At 35.8% G+C, this 17,559-nt stretch overlaps 1 long non-coding RNA gene across 2 annotated transcripts in view; it reads right to left on the reverse strand.

Annotated features, from left to right (window-relative positions):
• LOC143228231 (uncharacterized) overlaps positions 1-17,301 on the reverse strand; it is a 31,294-nt gene extending 13,993 nt beyond the window's left edge. Inside the window, exons 1-2 of one of the 2 annotated variants that reach the window (XR_013015277.1) lie at positions 16,890-17,301; positions 4,443-4,539 (exon numbers count right to left, since the gene is read on the reverse strand). This is a non-coding gene — a long non-coding RNA (uncharacterized LOC143228231). Of the gene's footprint in view, positions 1-4,442; positions 4,540-4,692; positions 4,824-16,889 lie in introns of those variants that run through there. The other variant, XR_013015278.1, reaches the window with a different exon arrangement.
• Between the last annotated feature and the right edge of the window lie 258 nt (positions 17,302-17,559).

Below are 17,559 nucleotides of genomic sequence, written 5' to 3' on the forward strand. Positions count from 1 at the left end.
AATATCGGTAATACAGACCACAGTGGCACATTATTTTACAAGAAAGTGGATCACTAAGATTTTAAGTTGTTGTACAAACTGGTAAGATATCTAAATGATGTCACCAATGGGATATCATGTACCTTGACAGAAAGGGGAAAAACTGAAAAGAGTTTCCACTTGCTACTTGGTTTGTTTGTTTTAAAATTAAGCATAAAGCTACAAAATGGGTTATCCGTGGTCTGCCCACCATTGGTATCGAAATCCGGTTTTTAGCGATAGGAGTTCGCAGTTGAAAGACTGTAGTAAAGAGTGTAAAAATATGAAAGTTAAATGAATGGGAAAGTGTATAGGAAAGACAATGATACTTAAATCAAATTAAACTGGACGTGAACACTAAGAGGACGTTGAGGAGATTAGGGAAAGGAGAATAACCAGTGTAATGACCTTCAAGGTAATAAAAACAGTTAAAGTACCAGTATTAGGATTGTCTTATCAATATTGGATATCTGGCGTTGAATGCATATATGTACTAAAATAAATGCCAACAAAATAATTAACAACAACAATAATAAAGTGAAATGTGTATGTGATTACTATTGGTGGTTAGGAATTAAAGATGAAACATGCTACCTAGATTGTGCAGTTAGGAATTAGAGATGGCAACATGCTACCTGGATTGTGCACTAACAAAGATGTTGCGTCCCGACCCTACAGCTGATGGAACAAAACCTGTTAATTGACCAATTTGTAAATAAATGATAAATCAAACAACTTATTTTTATCAGGATTAAGAACAAATTCCTTTTGTGAAAGGAGAAAAATGTAAGATTTAAAGGAAGAAAGGTTATTTCTCCTAACATTTTTGGTTGAAGAAGTTGAAATATTGGAAACCTACACCATTTAAAGACATTTAATAAACACTAATTTTCTCCATTTGTATAGTTACACGAGGTAACAAAAGGGTCTCGAATGAATTCGAATTCCTTTTATTCCTGATTCAACAAAAGAATAGCATAGGTTAGCACGTTTTAATAAAATGTTTTATTTCTTAGTGTATTTCACTTTTTATCAGAAATTCACTTTTTACATTTGCTTCTATATTTTTAAATACTTTTTTATTATAAAAGGCTGTCACACTTTTGATATAAACTTGAAAAACGATATAGATTTTATTTTCCAAAGTGCAAATTTACAATGATTCATACCCTATTTATAAACAATCATAAAACAGTTTTTTCAAATACATAAAAAATGTGGTATTAATTAGTTATTTCTTGCTCATCTCAAATTTAAGAAAATGGTAATTTTCTAAAATGTCACGCAGATAATTATGTTCTCACACTACGAGAAGCATAGCCAGGCTAAGGCACTCGTAATCTGAGGGTCGTGGGTTTGAATCCCCGTCACACCAAACATGCTCGCCTCTTTCAGTTGTGGAGACGCTATAATGCGAAGGTTAATTCCACTATTCGTTCGTAAAAGACTAGCCCAAGAGTTGACAATGGATGGTGATGATTAGCTGCCTTCTCTCTAGTCTTACACTGCTAAATTAGGGACGGCTAACGCAGATAGCCCTCATGTAGCTTTGCGCAAAATAAAAAAAAACCAAAGCATTACAGGAAATATTAAATAAAACAATTATTCGTGCATTTATTTCCAAAATATGACAACGATTCGACCATTTGCATATTAATGTCTGTGATACTTTAATGAATTATAAAATTATTGTATTTACTGCATCGTTATTTCTCAGAATTTTTACTTCTTTTTACAAAAGGTGTTTCATGTGTCTCATATAAGTATCTGCTTGTAGCGGTGCTTCTTTCGTTAACACATGACTTGTCTCTTTATTAATACGTTTATTTCGAGTAACGTGATTATTTAAGGTACTTGTCTCTTTTGTCGAAACAAATTTAAAAACGGCATTCTTTCTTCGTCAATACGTTTATTTGGAGTAATTTCATAATTTAAATATGACCCGTCTTTCTTTCTGAACAGTTCCCTGCTGGTACAGCTGTAAGTCTACGAATTTACAATGCTAAAATCAGGGGTTCCATTCCCCTCGGTGAACTCGGTAGATAGCTCTATGTGGCTTTGCTGTGAGAAAACACATACATTCATGATGACAAGAAAACCTCTTGTAGAGAAAATTATATACAGAAGGTCGAAACGTTGTTCGCTCCTCTATTAGTGCCTTCTCTATCCATACCAGCCGTTTTTAAATATAACACACACACATTTTTTCTCAACGCGTTTATTTCGGAAAATTTGATTATTTAAATGTTACTTATCTTTCATAATGAAGATGTTTATTTCGGGTAATTTAAGAATTTAAAAATCACTTGTCTCTCTTCAACAGCAAAATCACAGGTGGACTAAAGTTTAGAGTGCAAGGACTGTGGTTCTAAAGACTCAGATACGAGGTTCATTGCAGCCCAAACGCGTTATTCAGTTTGAGATTGTGGGTGTGTTATACAAGCAATAATTAAATCCCACTATTCGCTCACACAAGAGCATCTTAAAACACAGCTTTCCCCTTGTCTAAAATTTAATAATTAAAAAATAGTGCTATATGCAGCTCTGCGCGAAAATTTCCAATAAACAAAATCTTCCTTATGGGAAGTAATTAGCGCCAAGTGTGGCCAAGCGTTTAGTGTGCCGGTTAATGGATTTGCTTCCCTTATTATCATAAATAATCGTGCTCTACGGTGTAGGACCGTAACTGCGCTTTGTACGTGGCAGACGTCTCAACATTCGATCATACAAAAGTATCTCCATAGTTGGCGGCGAGCGCGATTAATTAGCTGCCATCCATGTATTCTATCGCTTCAAAATTAAAGATGGTTAGCGCAGAGAGCACTCTAATAGCAATACGCGAAATTCAACAAATAAACAATGAGCGATAAGTATGTGTATCATCCACAAGTGTCACTGAAAATACGATAGAAATTACGTCTTCCGCTGTGACAGCGATAAGTCTACGGATTTACATCGATAAATAAATAAATATGATAAAAATTACATTTAATTACTGCAAAAAATATTAGCATAACTTATATTCACTCACTGTGTGTTCCTCTAACTACCAGACTGTACTATTGACAGCACAGGTACTTAAAAAAAAGTCCATCTCACTCCTGTAAAACATACGAGGGCTGTTCAAAAAATACGCGGACTGACGTCATAAAACAAAAAGTACTTTATTTAAAAGTTACAGGTCTGGGACCCCTTCAAAGTACTCTCCTCCCCAACGCACACACTTATCCCAACGGTGTTTTCACTTGTTGAAACAGTCCTGATACGCTTCTTTTGTAATGTCCTCCAGCTCCTTCGTCGCATTTGCCTTAATCTCGGGAATCGTCTCAAATCTTCTTCCTTTCAAGGGTCTTTTGAGTTTGGGGAACAAGAAAAAATCGCAAGGAGCAAGGTCAGGTGAGTAGGGGTGGTGGGGAAGAACAGTGATCGAGTGTTTGGCCAAAAACTCACGAGTTCTGAGGGCTGAATTTCGCAGCAACGCGGTGCATCTTCAATTTTTCGGTCAAAATCTCGTAACAAAATCCAACTGATATTCCACACTCTTCAGCAAGCTCCCTGACAGTCAGACGTCGATTTGCCCGCACCAAGGTGTTGATTTTGTCGACGTGTGGGTCGTCAATTGACGTGGAAGGACGTCCAGGACGCTCATCATCTTCAATGGACTGTCGACCATCCTTAAAACGTTCATGCCACTTGAAAGATGCCGTACGCTTTATAGCAACATCACCGTAAGCCGTGTTAAGCATAGCAAAAAGTCGCAGATTTTCCAAGTTTAACACAAAATTTCACAGCAAATCGTTGCTCCTTCAGGTCATTCATTGTGAAATCCGCCAAACGAAAAAATCGCACTTCACTTAAAACCGCGTAGCTAATACACAAATAAAGATATCTGCAATCGGGAAATGGCGTCGTAATCAGCTGATCTGTACGAACCTAGCGACACCAAGCGGATTCTCCTGGAACCAACTGGAGCCGCGCAATTCAAACAGTCCGCGTATTTTTTGAACAGCCCTCGTAGACTATAAATGTTGAAACTTTGTAGAATGAACGGCAGCTGTTTCACTTCTGATAAGCGAGAGATTTTAGCGTTAATATCATTGTTACAATTATCCCGTTTCACTCCTGATGAGCAAGAAGTTTTAGCGTTAATATCATTGCCACAGGTAGTTTGTTTTACTCCTGAAAAATAAGATCTGTTAATGGTGGTATAAATATTCTACAGATTTTTCGAATCGTGAATATAAGTTGCATTTACGTTTGCTTTCGAAATATATGACGCTGATAAGCGCTTTATAATCCTAAAGAAACAGTTCATGCTGATCTTTACTATTTAACCTGTACTGTCAGTCGCCTCAAACTGACATCCAAGAGTATACCTTGATTTGTGAAAAGTTAAACACAAAGCTACACAGTGTGATACTCACCACAGGAATCGAATCTAGATTTCTAGCGTTTTAAGTCCGTAGACATACCGCTGTGTCACTTGAAGAGGATGAAGGGGTAGCAACACTGAAAAAAGCCCTAAAAAATATAACAGAAATAACAATTATCTTCAGATTAGCTGATATCCACAATTGTTCTTAAAGCTTATAAATTATTTTATAATATTTACAGCTAAATTATGCAAGCACTTTATGAATTGGCAAGTTGTGTAAAAACTACCAAATAACATACACGTATTATTTTTTTAATCACCACAGTGAACCTAGTTTATAGTGGAATAGCGAACCCGTCGGCCCATATTTTCAGGGCCGTTGTAATACAAACTTAATACTTTAGCTACTATCTTACACTTTTTGTCAACTTAATGACCGTAGCCTTTATAATGCAAAAACTAATTTCTTTAACCCAGTAATGAGCGATGATTGGTAGTACTTAATTACTTGCTTTAATCTCATTCAATGCCTATCGTGCACCTTTGAGCTCAAACATCAAACAAAACAAACCCGTTTATCAACTACTCTTTTATTACTTTCCTTTGTTTGCTTTAGCGCAGAGCTACACAGTGTGCTGCCAGTGAAATGGAATCTTGATTTTTAACATTATAATTCTTTCATTTATTATTGATCCATCGGGAGAAATGTAGTTCAACATCTGTGAAATAAATTCACACAATATTCTTCAGAGAATGAGTTACAATCAAGCAGAATAATGGTCCAAGTTGAGACCAAGAGGTTATACTAGTAAAGAGGTCATATATTTTTATGAGAGGTAATCCTAGTAGAGTGACCAATCAGTACATATTTGTTCCAGCATGACAAGGTGGTTAGGACGCTGGACTTGTGATCTGAGGGTAGAAGGTTCAAATCCCCGTCGCATCAAACATGCTCGCTCTTCCAGCCGTGGGGGCGTTATACGTGAAGGTCAATCAAACTATTCGTTGGTAAAAGAGTAAACCAAAGATTGCCGGTAGGTGATAATGACTAGCTACCTTCCATTGCTTACATTGCTAAATTGGGGTCGACTAGCGCAGGTAGCTCTCGTGTAGCTTTAAACGAAATTCAAAACAAACAAACAGTACGTGTTTATAAAGAGAGAATCCTTGTAAAGTGGCCAATCAGTACATATCTATCAAAAAGGAATTCCAGTAAAGTGGCCAATCAGTACATAGTTAGACATGAGAAAGAAATTTAATGGGTCTTGCATGGTCTCATGATCAAGACGCTAGACCCCCAACCTAAGGGTCGCGGGTTTGAATTTCCGTCACCGAACATGCTCGGCCTTTCAGCTGTGGTGGGGAGGAGTTATAGTGTGATGTTGGTAAAAAGAACTGACAATTGATTGTGATAACTAGCTGCCTTCCTTCTAGTGTATCACTGCTAAATTAGAGATGTATTTTTGTAGTTAAACACAAACCTACATAATGGGCTTCCGTTCTCTACCCACCACGTGGATCAAAACTCGGTTTTTAGCACTGTAAGTCCGCAGATATGCCGTTATGTTACTGGCGCTAAATCAGATAACTCTCGTGTAGCTCTGAGCGTAATTTGAAACAAATCTTAACTACTGAAAGAAAAGCCTGTATCAAATTTTTGATCGAATAAAAACAACAGAAAAATATGACATGACATTTTAAAATACATTAAACAAATCACATGGTCTACTAGTGAAAATATTCAGGTAAAACTTACAATCCGTAAGTATAATCCCGAAGTTTACAAAATAACCGTGAAACATGAAACGCCTTTGATCTAATAACTTAGATGTTGAATATAACGTGTATACAAACTGTCTGTTATACGAATAAAAGTAAAATTGGCAAACAACAAAGACTGACATTTTCAGTATGAGTACTCAAAGTGAACATAAAGTGATGAAGCAACTAGACAATATGCGTTCATGAGTCTTCAGTATGACTAGAGTTGAGAAAGTTCATAGAGGCTGTTGTGAGTTAAAAGCTATCTTGTCAAGTGTCTCTAATGAAGGTATTTCATAAGACATTCGTTAAAACTTTAAAGTAGCTTGGACGTCCTTTCGTGTGCCGAACGTAAGAAGATGCAATGTAGGCCTCCTTTAGGGTAAAACGTTCTGTCGTGTGTCTTACAAGTATTTTTAACCATTTAGAAGTTTTATGAAATAATAGAACATTCTGAAGTATTCTCTCGTGAATGAATATGTGCGTAAATGGATATTCTCTCTTTCTATCGTGAAAAATAAATATAAAACACTATAAACTTTGTCCATAATCAGCGAAATAGTAAATGTTTCAAGTTAACAGCTGACGTACGAAACTGATGTAAAACTGAAATATAACCGAAAAACAATGTAACGACTGTAAAGCTGAGACATACCGACAAAAATGTTAACTGCTCTAAACTCGAGATATAATCAAGGAATATGTTAATAATTATAAAAACGAGACATAACGAACAAAAGTTTTAATAACTGTAAATTCTAAACATAACCAACGAAATTTCCAATTATTGTAGACTAGAAACATAAACAAAAGTGTTAATATCTGTAAACTCGAGACATAACAAATGTTAATAAATGAAACTAGAGAAATAACCTAGCAAGAACAATTGGTCATGTAATCCTTTCCTTTTATCAAATGGACATGGTGAAATAATTGTGATATTGGTCAAACAAGTAATATAGTACCTAAATGTAAGACCGACAAGGCCAGGTAGGGAAGACACTCGACTCATAATCCGAGGGTTGGGGTTCGAATACCCATCACACTAAACATGTTCGCTCTTTCAGCCGTGTGGACGTTATAATGTGCGGTCCATCCCTTTATTATATAAATCCATATAAAACAGTTGCCCAAGAGTTGGCGGTAGCCAATGAAGACTATCTGCCTTCCCTCTAGTCTTACACTGCTAAATTAGGGACGACTAGCGCAGATAGCCCTCGTGTGGCTTTGCGCGAAATAAAAAAAAATCAAATCTGAGTGTAAAGAATCACGTTATTCATTTTCTTTCATATCCGCCAGTCAAATACAAAAAAAGTCTTGAAATCCCTAAAGCAGTGGTTCTCAACCTTTTCTGACTTGCGGCACACTACGACAATCTGAAAATTTTGGCGGCACACCTGGAAAGCCTTAACGAGTTTTTTAGGTACATGTTATTCAGCAAGCGCTAAAAGCCTTAGAACGATTGTTTGTTTGTTTGTTTGTTTTGGAATTTCACACAAAGATAAAAGTGTTAATACCCATACCAGTATTCTAGCTTCGTATAGGTCTATTTATCGTGTGTCCCCAAAAAATGTAAACATTTTAATGTAGCCCTGGAAAAAGTACCAAATAATAAACACATTTATTTAAAGTAAAATGGCGAATGTTTATATTCCCATAATATCTTTCCACGCCTAGTATTCAGTATAGGATACACGACTACCGATAACAGTGTGTATTTGGACTGCCATGCTGTTCATCACTTGATAAAATGTTTGCAGGGGTGTTTCATATATTTCGGTAGATATTGTTTTTAAGCTCATGAATAGTTCGAGATTTGGGGCTAGCTTAAGTTCTGTCTGTTAGATAACCCCGTAAAAAGAAGTCTAGATATGATAAATCAAGTGGATATGGAGGCTGTTACACATGGAAACTGTACAGGCAAACCTTAAAATTATAAAAACTCTTAGATAAGACATAATCTACTAATATAAACTAGTAATTTACGGAAAATGTACGAGCAAACCTAAAAATTAAAACAAACAATTCCCTAATAAGTCATAACTTAGCATATAAACAAGTTATTTATGGAAAATGTACGAGCAAACCTAAAAATTAAAACAAAAAATTCTCCAATAAGTCATAACCTAGCATATAAACTAGTAATTTATGGAAAATGTACGAGCAAACCTAAAAATTAAAACAAACAATTCTTCAATAAGTCATAACTTAGCATATAAACTAGTAATTTATGGAAAATGTACGAGTAAACCTAAAAATTAAAACAAAAAATTATCCAATAAGTCATAACTTAGCATATAAACTAGTAATTTATGGAAACAGTTCGGACAAATTCGAAAACACAAAAAATGTTGATTTATATGCACTTCTATTTTGTATTTTCACAGTTTTTGAAAAGTTGCATGACAAGCCATATCTACGTAGATGTGGCTAAATCTCCAATATTAAGGTCAGCAGTTTAATATCCATAGGAACGATTTAAAGCAACATATGCGTATGTTAATATCATCAGAAATGGTGTGACTAGATAGTAAAACGTGTGGACATAAGCAGCACTAAAATGGATAAAATTACCGTTAACACATAAAGGTAATCCAATCAATTAGTTTACTGCATTTTATACCACATCTTTATGAGACTGGGAATGAGACCACTTTGGGCTTGTTTAATTGGCGCCATCTTTAGTAGTTCTTTGCAAACTTCAGCTATTACTTTTAGCAATAAAGTAAACCGTAAATGTTGCAATAATTATATTACTCGTTTTTTTTTCTTGTTTTAGATAAATTAGAAAAGTCAAAGTGTTTTAGATGAGCTATATATCTATGGCCACAAGGAAAAGCGGATAAAAATTCGAACCGTGCGGAACCTTAAAAAAAAGTCAAAACTCGTACAGTAATTTCTTCAAAAAAATGTAACCCATTTCGCCATTGATTATTAATCCCTTTAGGCCTAAGACGAAATGATTTTGTTTTTTAATTTTGTAAACCTCTGAACTGAGTGTATTTAGGACATAATACAGCAATGAAAAGTAAGCCTTGATAAGTTGTTGTAATTAATCGTGACTGAGGAATTAAATAAAATTTACTTTTTCATAAAACTTATACCACTGCATGATATTAAGTCTGAACAAGTGTTTTTATCGTACGTTTACTATTTTAACTACATCTCCAACTATACCTTTCTGTTATTCGAAATGTTTCACAGTGTGATAAAAAAAAATTATTTTATTGCAATAATCGCATGTGTCACTAGCTTATCCTTGTAAAATATCCTCAAATAAAAGTAATTTAAAACGAGATTGGTATGTATAGTTGGAGGCGAGCATTGGACCGTGGACTTGACGCGTAATCATACCTAAATATCTTTTGTTTTTGTATATCTTAATGATTCTTCACAAAGGCCCCATCTATTAACTTCAAAAATACAAACAAATCATGAACATAAGCCTAAAATGGAGTTTAACCCTACTGTCTTACTGGAAACACCTCCCAGTAATACCTCCAACATCTCCAGTGACACAGCTGGTACTCCTCTTAGAATACTCGTATACCAATCTTGTGTTTTTGAACGGCTGGTAGGTGTATTGCTCGATGATATAAATGAAACGCACATTTTCCTATATTTGCGGTGTTCCAGTAGCTCAGTAATACATCTGCTGAATTACTACTCTAAACATTAGGTTTTGATACCCGTGGCGAGTACAAGACAGATAGCCAATTGTACAGCTTTGAACTTAACAACAAATTAATCAACCTATAATTGCGGTGGGTACAGCACAGATAGCTCATTGTATGGCTTTAAGCTTAACAGCAACCAACCAACCAAGCGATATTTACGTTACATATAAAATGAGCAAGCTTGAATACTATACACTTGTGAGCATTCTGTGACACAGTATACACTACAGTCAATTCTGTGTTATAATACACACTACTGTCCATTCTGTGTTATAGTATACGCTACTGCCCATTCTGTGTTATAGTATACACTACTATCCATTCTATGTTATAGTATACGCTACCGTCTATTCTGTGTTATAGTATACGCTGCTGTCCATTCTATGTTATAATATACACTACTGTCCATTATGTGTTGTTTGTGGTTGGCGTGAGATCATTTTATAACTATCTGTTGATAAACCTTGAGCCTCAGAAATACTCAAACTACTGATGTGGAATAAAACCTGTGGGTTTTCGACCAATACGTATTTTACTGCATGTATTTTATCTTTTCGGTTAAAAGGTATAAAAAAACACTTATATGTAACTATACAATATTAATTCGAGATAAATTATTACACGTTGTAGAGCGAATACACTTAAATAATGGAATATCGAAAATATTGAATAGATATTTGGATTGTCATCTTTCAACATGTATATTTTAAAAGGAAGGAAAATATTGTTTTATAAAGGAAGACTCAAGATAAAACAACTGTTTTGATTATTAGGAGGATGGAACTATATCAGAACACATGCATTTTGGAGCTATAAACGCGAGAAACCAATATTAGATATGATATTTTCGTAGCTAGGTTACACTTTTTGAAATATTCTTATTGGATGGTGAAATCCTTATCTAGTGCGTGTGATATAGGTTTTAAACGATAAGGTCGAGAAACTGAAAAAAAAAAATCAACTTTCAACTTTATCTTTAAAAACATAAAAAAATCAAAGTCACTTTTGAAATAATTGCGTTTTCATTGCGAAATCCTTATTAATTGAAATTATAAGAAATGATAAGTCAAAATAAAAAAGTAACATGTCGACCAAGGTACATCAAGTACTTCACAGTATTTCGCCTATTCTAAGACTCATCAGGCCGGATGGAATAAAAGAGATGAAAGTTTTATGTTATTTATATTATTAAACCGCATGAACAAGTGTGATAGTGTAAATTATATTAAGTTGGTAAAATGTAATATTTATCAATAATATATGAATCATTATATTCTGAACTAGGGTAAGGATTAGTAATATAACCAAAGTGGTCCTAAGTTATCTTTCTTATTTTAATATTTAATAACTAACAAAGGAAACACAATCATGTAGTTTTGAACATCTTGTAGCATAAATGAAACAGTTTCTATTAACGTGTCAGTAGACATTTAAGAGCGCACCATTAATGTCTCTCAATACACCTAGCGCCCCAATGACACAGCGGTATGTCTGCGGACTTACATTGCTTGAATCAGGGTTTTGATACTTCTGGTGGATAGAGTATAGACAGCCCATTGTGTTGTTTTGTGCTTAGTGACAAACAACAACTCAGTACGTCTAACTGATATTCGATTTCAGTCCACGTTTGTTGCAACATGCCCACAGTTAGAGGGGCGATGGCGTCCTTTATCCTGATTTTTAGCTCCGTAGTGTTTGTTAAAATATTCGATATACAATATCCCTAACATACCACCACAACCCTTTCCCAAAGCAGGTAAAGCAATCACAAATACTGATGCCAGCATAATTGTTAAAGCATAGAACTTACTACTTATTATATTATTTCGCTTATTTACTTGTTTATTTTATATGAAATCTACAAATTTTAAAGATTAAGGTTAAATGAAAATAACCGTAACTGAAAGACAACATCCACAGCTATTATATAGAGGATTTGTTTAACCAGAAACTGAGTTTTAAAACTTCAGAAAAGAGTGAATATTCTGATTCAAAAATAAACATGTACAACAACGACAACTGACAAATTCTTGTTTGTTTTAAAGCACAGTTAGATAAAACTATCTGCTGTGTCAACTGCAAGAAATCGAAGTCCATAATTTACGCTTGTAAGTCCGTACATTTACAGATCAGAGGCTAATGTGTTGGACAGTGTATCCGAGATTTCAGTATAAGAACGGTAATCAAATTCCATTATTCGATAACAGTAACCCAATAATACTTATCAATGGGTGTTTTTGACTATCACTTCAGAATTAGGAACTGGTAACATAAATAGTGGTTTTGTGCAAAATTCAATAAACAGCGCTAATTTACATGCCATTAGATATTAATATAGTGGCTTAACTGTAAAAGATCATCCTCCTCCTGCATATGAAGTAAACCACTCCCCTCTCCTCTACACAATTGCGAGGGCTGTGGCGTCATACGTACGCTACTGACTATTAGGCTTATATTATCTCTTAACATTACATGTCGTATTTAATCTCTTTGTAATTTTCAAGAGTTTGTTTGTTTTTGTTTCCAATTTCGTACAAAGGTATACAATGGCTATCTGCGCTAACCGACCATAATTTAGCAGTGTACGTTAGGTTAGAGGGAAGGCACTTATTCATCATCACCCACCGCCAATTCTTGTGCTACTTTTTTACCAACGAATAGTGGGATTGGCCATAAGATTATAGCACCCCCACGGCTGAAAGGGCAAGCATGTTTGGTGTGACCAAGATTCGAACCTTCAGATTACGAGTCGATCACGCTAACTACCAGGCCATGCCGGGCCTTCACGATTTAAACCACTACTGTGTTTGTTGTATCATAACCTGCATAATAAACTCCAGATTGAGCGAAACATTTCTTCGGTAATGCATACGGTGAACATAGTATATCAGTATTCTTAGCTCTGTCCCACATTAATGGCATAAGCATCCACAGAAATTTATCTGGAGGTGGGGAAAAATCTAATTCAAGGGGCGATAGACACACCTTTAAAGTTATGTCAAATGCCTTAAAGGCAACTAATATCATTTTCCAGGGAGCAAATGCCCCCCCCCCTGCGGACGTCCATGGTCCAGTGTTTATCATATATCCAGCCAATAGCGATTCATTAATTTTTCTGTTTGTTGATAGCCGCTTCAAGTTTTTTCAACATAAATATCAGATAACTATAGAATTTTTTCCTATATAAACGTAACCACAGTATTTCAAAACAGTTTCATGTGTTACCAAATTTATCATTTTAATATGCTTTATCTTTTATTCTACTCGTCAAATTACCTGTTTTAAAAGCAAGTGTAAGATATCTGACATTTAATACGGTTTTTAAAATAATCGCTGTTTTTGCCCTCCATTGGCACAGTGGTATGTCTGCGAACTTACAAAGCTAGAAACCAGGTTCCGATACCCTTGGTGGACAGAGTACAGATAGCCCATTGTGTAGTCAGTTTCACGCTTCTTAACAAACAGTCGTAATTTTCGCTGAGATTGACTGTACCTGCAGTATGTAAATTCTCTTCTCTGCTTGACTCATGTAAGATATTAACGTAGTGCACATTGCAATTCCTAGAGACTTGCGAAATTTCCTTTAACAGCTACGTATAATGTTGTGATTACAGTCTTTATCAATAGTAGTTTGTTTTAAAACATTTACCTCAAATAACAAATTTTCCTCATACGTGTGACATAAATAGCTCAATAAATGGAGACGTACAGTCATGTGAAAATGTTAGGACACCCTATGAAAGCCTGTGTATTTTTGTAACATTTTTGGATATATAGATATTTAATCTCAATTTTAAAAATACTGAGAGATTATGGGAATATAACTAAACAATTAAAACTGAAGAAAAGACTCTTCAAGATCTTCTGTAAATGTAATTCTACAAAAATGCATATTCTAACTGAGGAAAAATTAGGACACCCTACCCCCTAATAGCTAGTGTTACCCCCTTTGGTGGCCCGGCATGGCCAAGCGTGTTAAGGCGTGCGACTCGTAATCTGAGGGCCGCGGGTTCGCATCCCGTCGCGCCAAACATGCTCGCCCTTTCAGCCGTGGGGGCGTATAATGTGACGGTCAATCCCACTATTCGTTGGTAAAAGAGTAGCCCAAGAGTTGGCGGTGGGTGGTGATGACTAGTTGCCTTCCCTCTAGTCTTACACTGCTAAATTAGGGACGGCTAGCACAAATAGCCCTCGAGTAGCTTTGTGCGAAATTCAAAACAAACAAACAAAACAAAATACCCCCTTTGGCTGAAATAACTGCAGTGAGACGCTTCTTGTAGCCATCTACCAGTCTCTGACATCGGTCTGAAGAAAGGCCCTACTCCTCAATGCAGAATTCTTTCAGCTGTGAGATGTTTGAGGGGTTTCTTGCATGTACAGCCCGTTTCAAGTCACCCCACAGCATCTCAATGGGATTAAGATCTGGGCTTTGACTCGGCCATTCCAGGACTCTCCATTTCTTAGTTTTCAGTCAGTCCTTGGCGGATTTACTGGTATGTTTTGGTTCATTGTCGTGTTGCAGGGTCCAGTTTCGCTTCAGCTTTAATTTTCGTACAGATGGTCTCACATGATCTTCAAGCACCCTCTGATACACAGTAGGATTCATGGTGGATTCTATTATTGTGAGCTGTCTAGGTCCTGCTGCAACAAAGCAGTCCCAAACCATGACACTTCCACTTCCATGCTTCACAGTTGATATAAGGTTCTTTTCCTGGAATGCTGTATTTGGTTTACGCCAAACATGTCTTCTGTTCTGGTGTCCAAATAATTCAATTTTGGACTCATCTGTCCAAAGAACATTATTCCAGACGTCCTGGTCTTTGTCTACATTCTCGCTGGCAAACTTCAGTCTGGCCTTGATGTTTCTCTTAGAGAGCAAAGGTTTCCTCCTTGCACACCTCCCATGCAAGTTAAACTTGTGCAGTCTCTTTCTGATTGTAGAGGCATGCACTTTCACATCAACAATAGCCAGAGCCTGCTGTAGGTCCCGTTATGACACGTTAGAGTGTTTGGAGACCTCTTTTAGCATCTCGAGGTGAACTTACTAGGACGACCAGACCTGGGCATATTGACAGTTGTTTTGAAAGCCCTCCACTTGTTGACTATTTTCCGAACAGTGGAATGGCTGATTTCAAAATCTTTTGTGATCTTTTCAAATCCATTACCAGACTCATAAGCTGCTACAATTTTTTTTCTGAAGGCCTCAGACAGCTCTTTTGCTCTCGCTACGGTGCTCACTCTCACTTCAACAGTCAGAAGCACACCAAACTAAATGTCTGAGGTTTAAATGGAGCAAGCTTCATTCAAAACGCTGAGTAACGATCTTCTAATCATGTGCACCTGTGTGTGAGTTGAGCCATTTTAAGTGGGAATAAATGTGGGGTGTCCTAACTTTTTCCTCAGTTAGAATATGCATTTTTGTAGAATTACATTTACAGAAGATCTTGAAAAGTCTTTTCTTCAGTTTTAACTGTTTAGTTATATTCCTATAATCTCTCAGTATTTTTAAAATTGAGATTAAATATCTATATATCCAAAAATGTTACAAAAATACACAGGCTTTCATAGGGTATCCTAACTTTTCCACATGACTGTACGTCTCCGTTTAAGGTGGCAAACAGCCAGTCACGTAAACAAAACGATTCCCTTCGCAAACGAGTGTGAGAAGATGAAAGAGGTCGTATTAGAAACTTACCTTCATCCCCTTTCTCATGCCTCTAGAGATTCGATGTTAAACTCAAGGGCTTATAATTATAAAATTTGGGGCTCGATCCCTGTAGGTAATATAGCATATATAATTCATTTTATGACTTCGCGATTAGAAAATGAAACTTTTTCATAAAGAACAAAGATATGTCAACTGAGGTTAACCTCCCAGCATCGTAAACAACTGTTGTTTGTTTTGTTATTGTTTTTTTCACGACGAAATCACAGCACTTTCTGGAGAGCAAAAGTCTGTTCTGTGTACGTGACCTTCCAGAAATAACGGAAATGGGTAGAGAAGACTGAAGCAATAATAATTAGACACCACGGTCCAGGAAAGTGATACAGAGAAAAGTGAACTGCAGCTGTTTAAAGTAATTAAGCAACAATGAAAGATTGTTACTGACAGTTCACGGATTGAACACGAAACAGCTTTTGCTTGAACTTAAGAAGGTTCGTGAACGTAACTTTCAACTCATGAAGTGCCCAACAACCTATTATTATCCCCACTTATCACCAACCAGTTGATTTAATTTAGCGTATCTAATGTTATCACACTTATTGTACGAAACCTCAAAAACAGAATTAAACTTTGTTTTAAACTTCGCCAACTAAGATAAGTTTGGTTTATTTATTATTTATCTTCTCTAGTTGCTGGATTATAATCAATTATAAATTTTCACAGATACTACTTGTGCAATAATCGGATTTAAACCGTTGTTTTCAAGGATTATCTCTCGTTTTACATGAAATTTTAAAGTGTATCTCACTAAGAGTGTGAAAATGACCAATAATGGTAAAAAAAAATACAAGACACCAGAATACTTTTTTTTTTTATAATGTACAGTTATATGCACTCTGATCACCCGCAGGACTGGTACCCCAGCTTCTACAGTTGTACTTTCATAACCTAACCGCTGGCGCTCTGAAAGACATACCAGAAAGTAAATTGTTTGTTTGTTTTGAATTTCGCGCAAAGCTACACGAAGGCTACCTTCGCTAACGGTCCCTAATTTAGCAGTGTAAGATTAATAGAAAGACAGCTACTCATCGCGACCCACCACCAACTCTTGGGTTACTCTTACCCAATACTTTTATAAATACAGGATTTCTAGATGAATACAAAATATTCTAGTCGCGAACATCGAACTCTATGAGCCCACTAGTATTAAGCCTAACATTAGTTACACCTTTATCAAGTTCGACCTGTGTTCGGTAAAGAGATAAGTTAATATAGTAGTTTGTATGTTCTTTGCTTTAGTTGAGTTAGGGCTAAACTATCCTGTGAGTAATACTATAAATAAATAAAATGATATTACTACATCAATTGTTAACTGAAATATATTTGCACTTACCATTCGTTTACATCCGTTGAAGTGGGCGTACATGCGCATTTAGATATTAACGTCGCCAACACTTTCTTAACAGACAAAAACTGTGTATTATTATTATAGATATACATTTAATTATTTGAAATTAGATTTTTCATTATCTTCATGAGGTAACAATATACTTAATTAGAATATGAGACACTATTCAACACTAATGAATTCATCTCTTTCCACAGGAGCACTTCCCGCACCACTGCAATACCACTAACGATACACGATGTTGGAAAAGCACAAGTACGGTTAAATACTTCACGTGAAGAAAATCATAACGTGCAAAGGAAAACGAATCTGTCAGTTGAAAGACAAACTGATGTCTCTTATAGTTTATCCAATCATACTTATGTACAGCCAATCATCAGAAAATTATGTCAGTCGCCATCTATTCCAAGTTATTGGTCTATGATATTAAATGGCTTCAAAAGCTGGTCAGCGTAACACCGAGGATGGAAATAGTCTTCATACATAACCATGATTGTTGGAAAGTTGGGAATACCCATTGTCTCAAAAACTAATTATTACATTAACACGTCTCTATAGGCGCATGCAACCATTTGAACGATTATATGGTCAATCTAGTAACTGTCTGTAAATAAAAAGGTCATTTTTATCTCTGTATTATTTAATGACTTCTTTG

The sequence above is a fragment of the Tachypleus tridentatus genome, chromosome 10 (assembly GCF_004210375.1).
Source record: "Tachypleus tridentatus isolate NWPU-2018 chromosome 10, ASM421037v1, whole genome shotgun sequence".
Taxonomy (NCBI): Eukaryota; Metazoa; Arthropoda; class Merostomata; order Xiphosura; family Limulidae; genus Tachypleus; species Tachypleus tridentatus.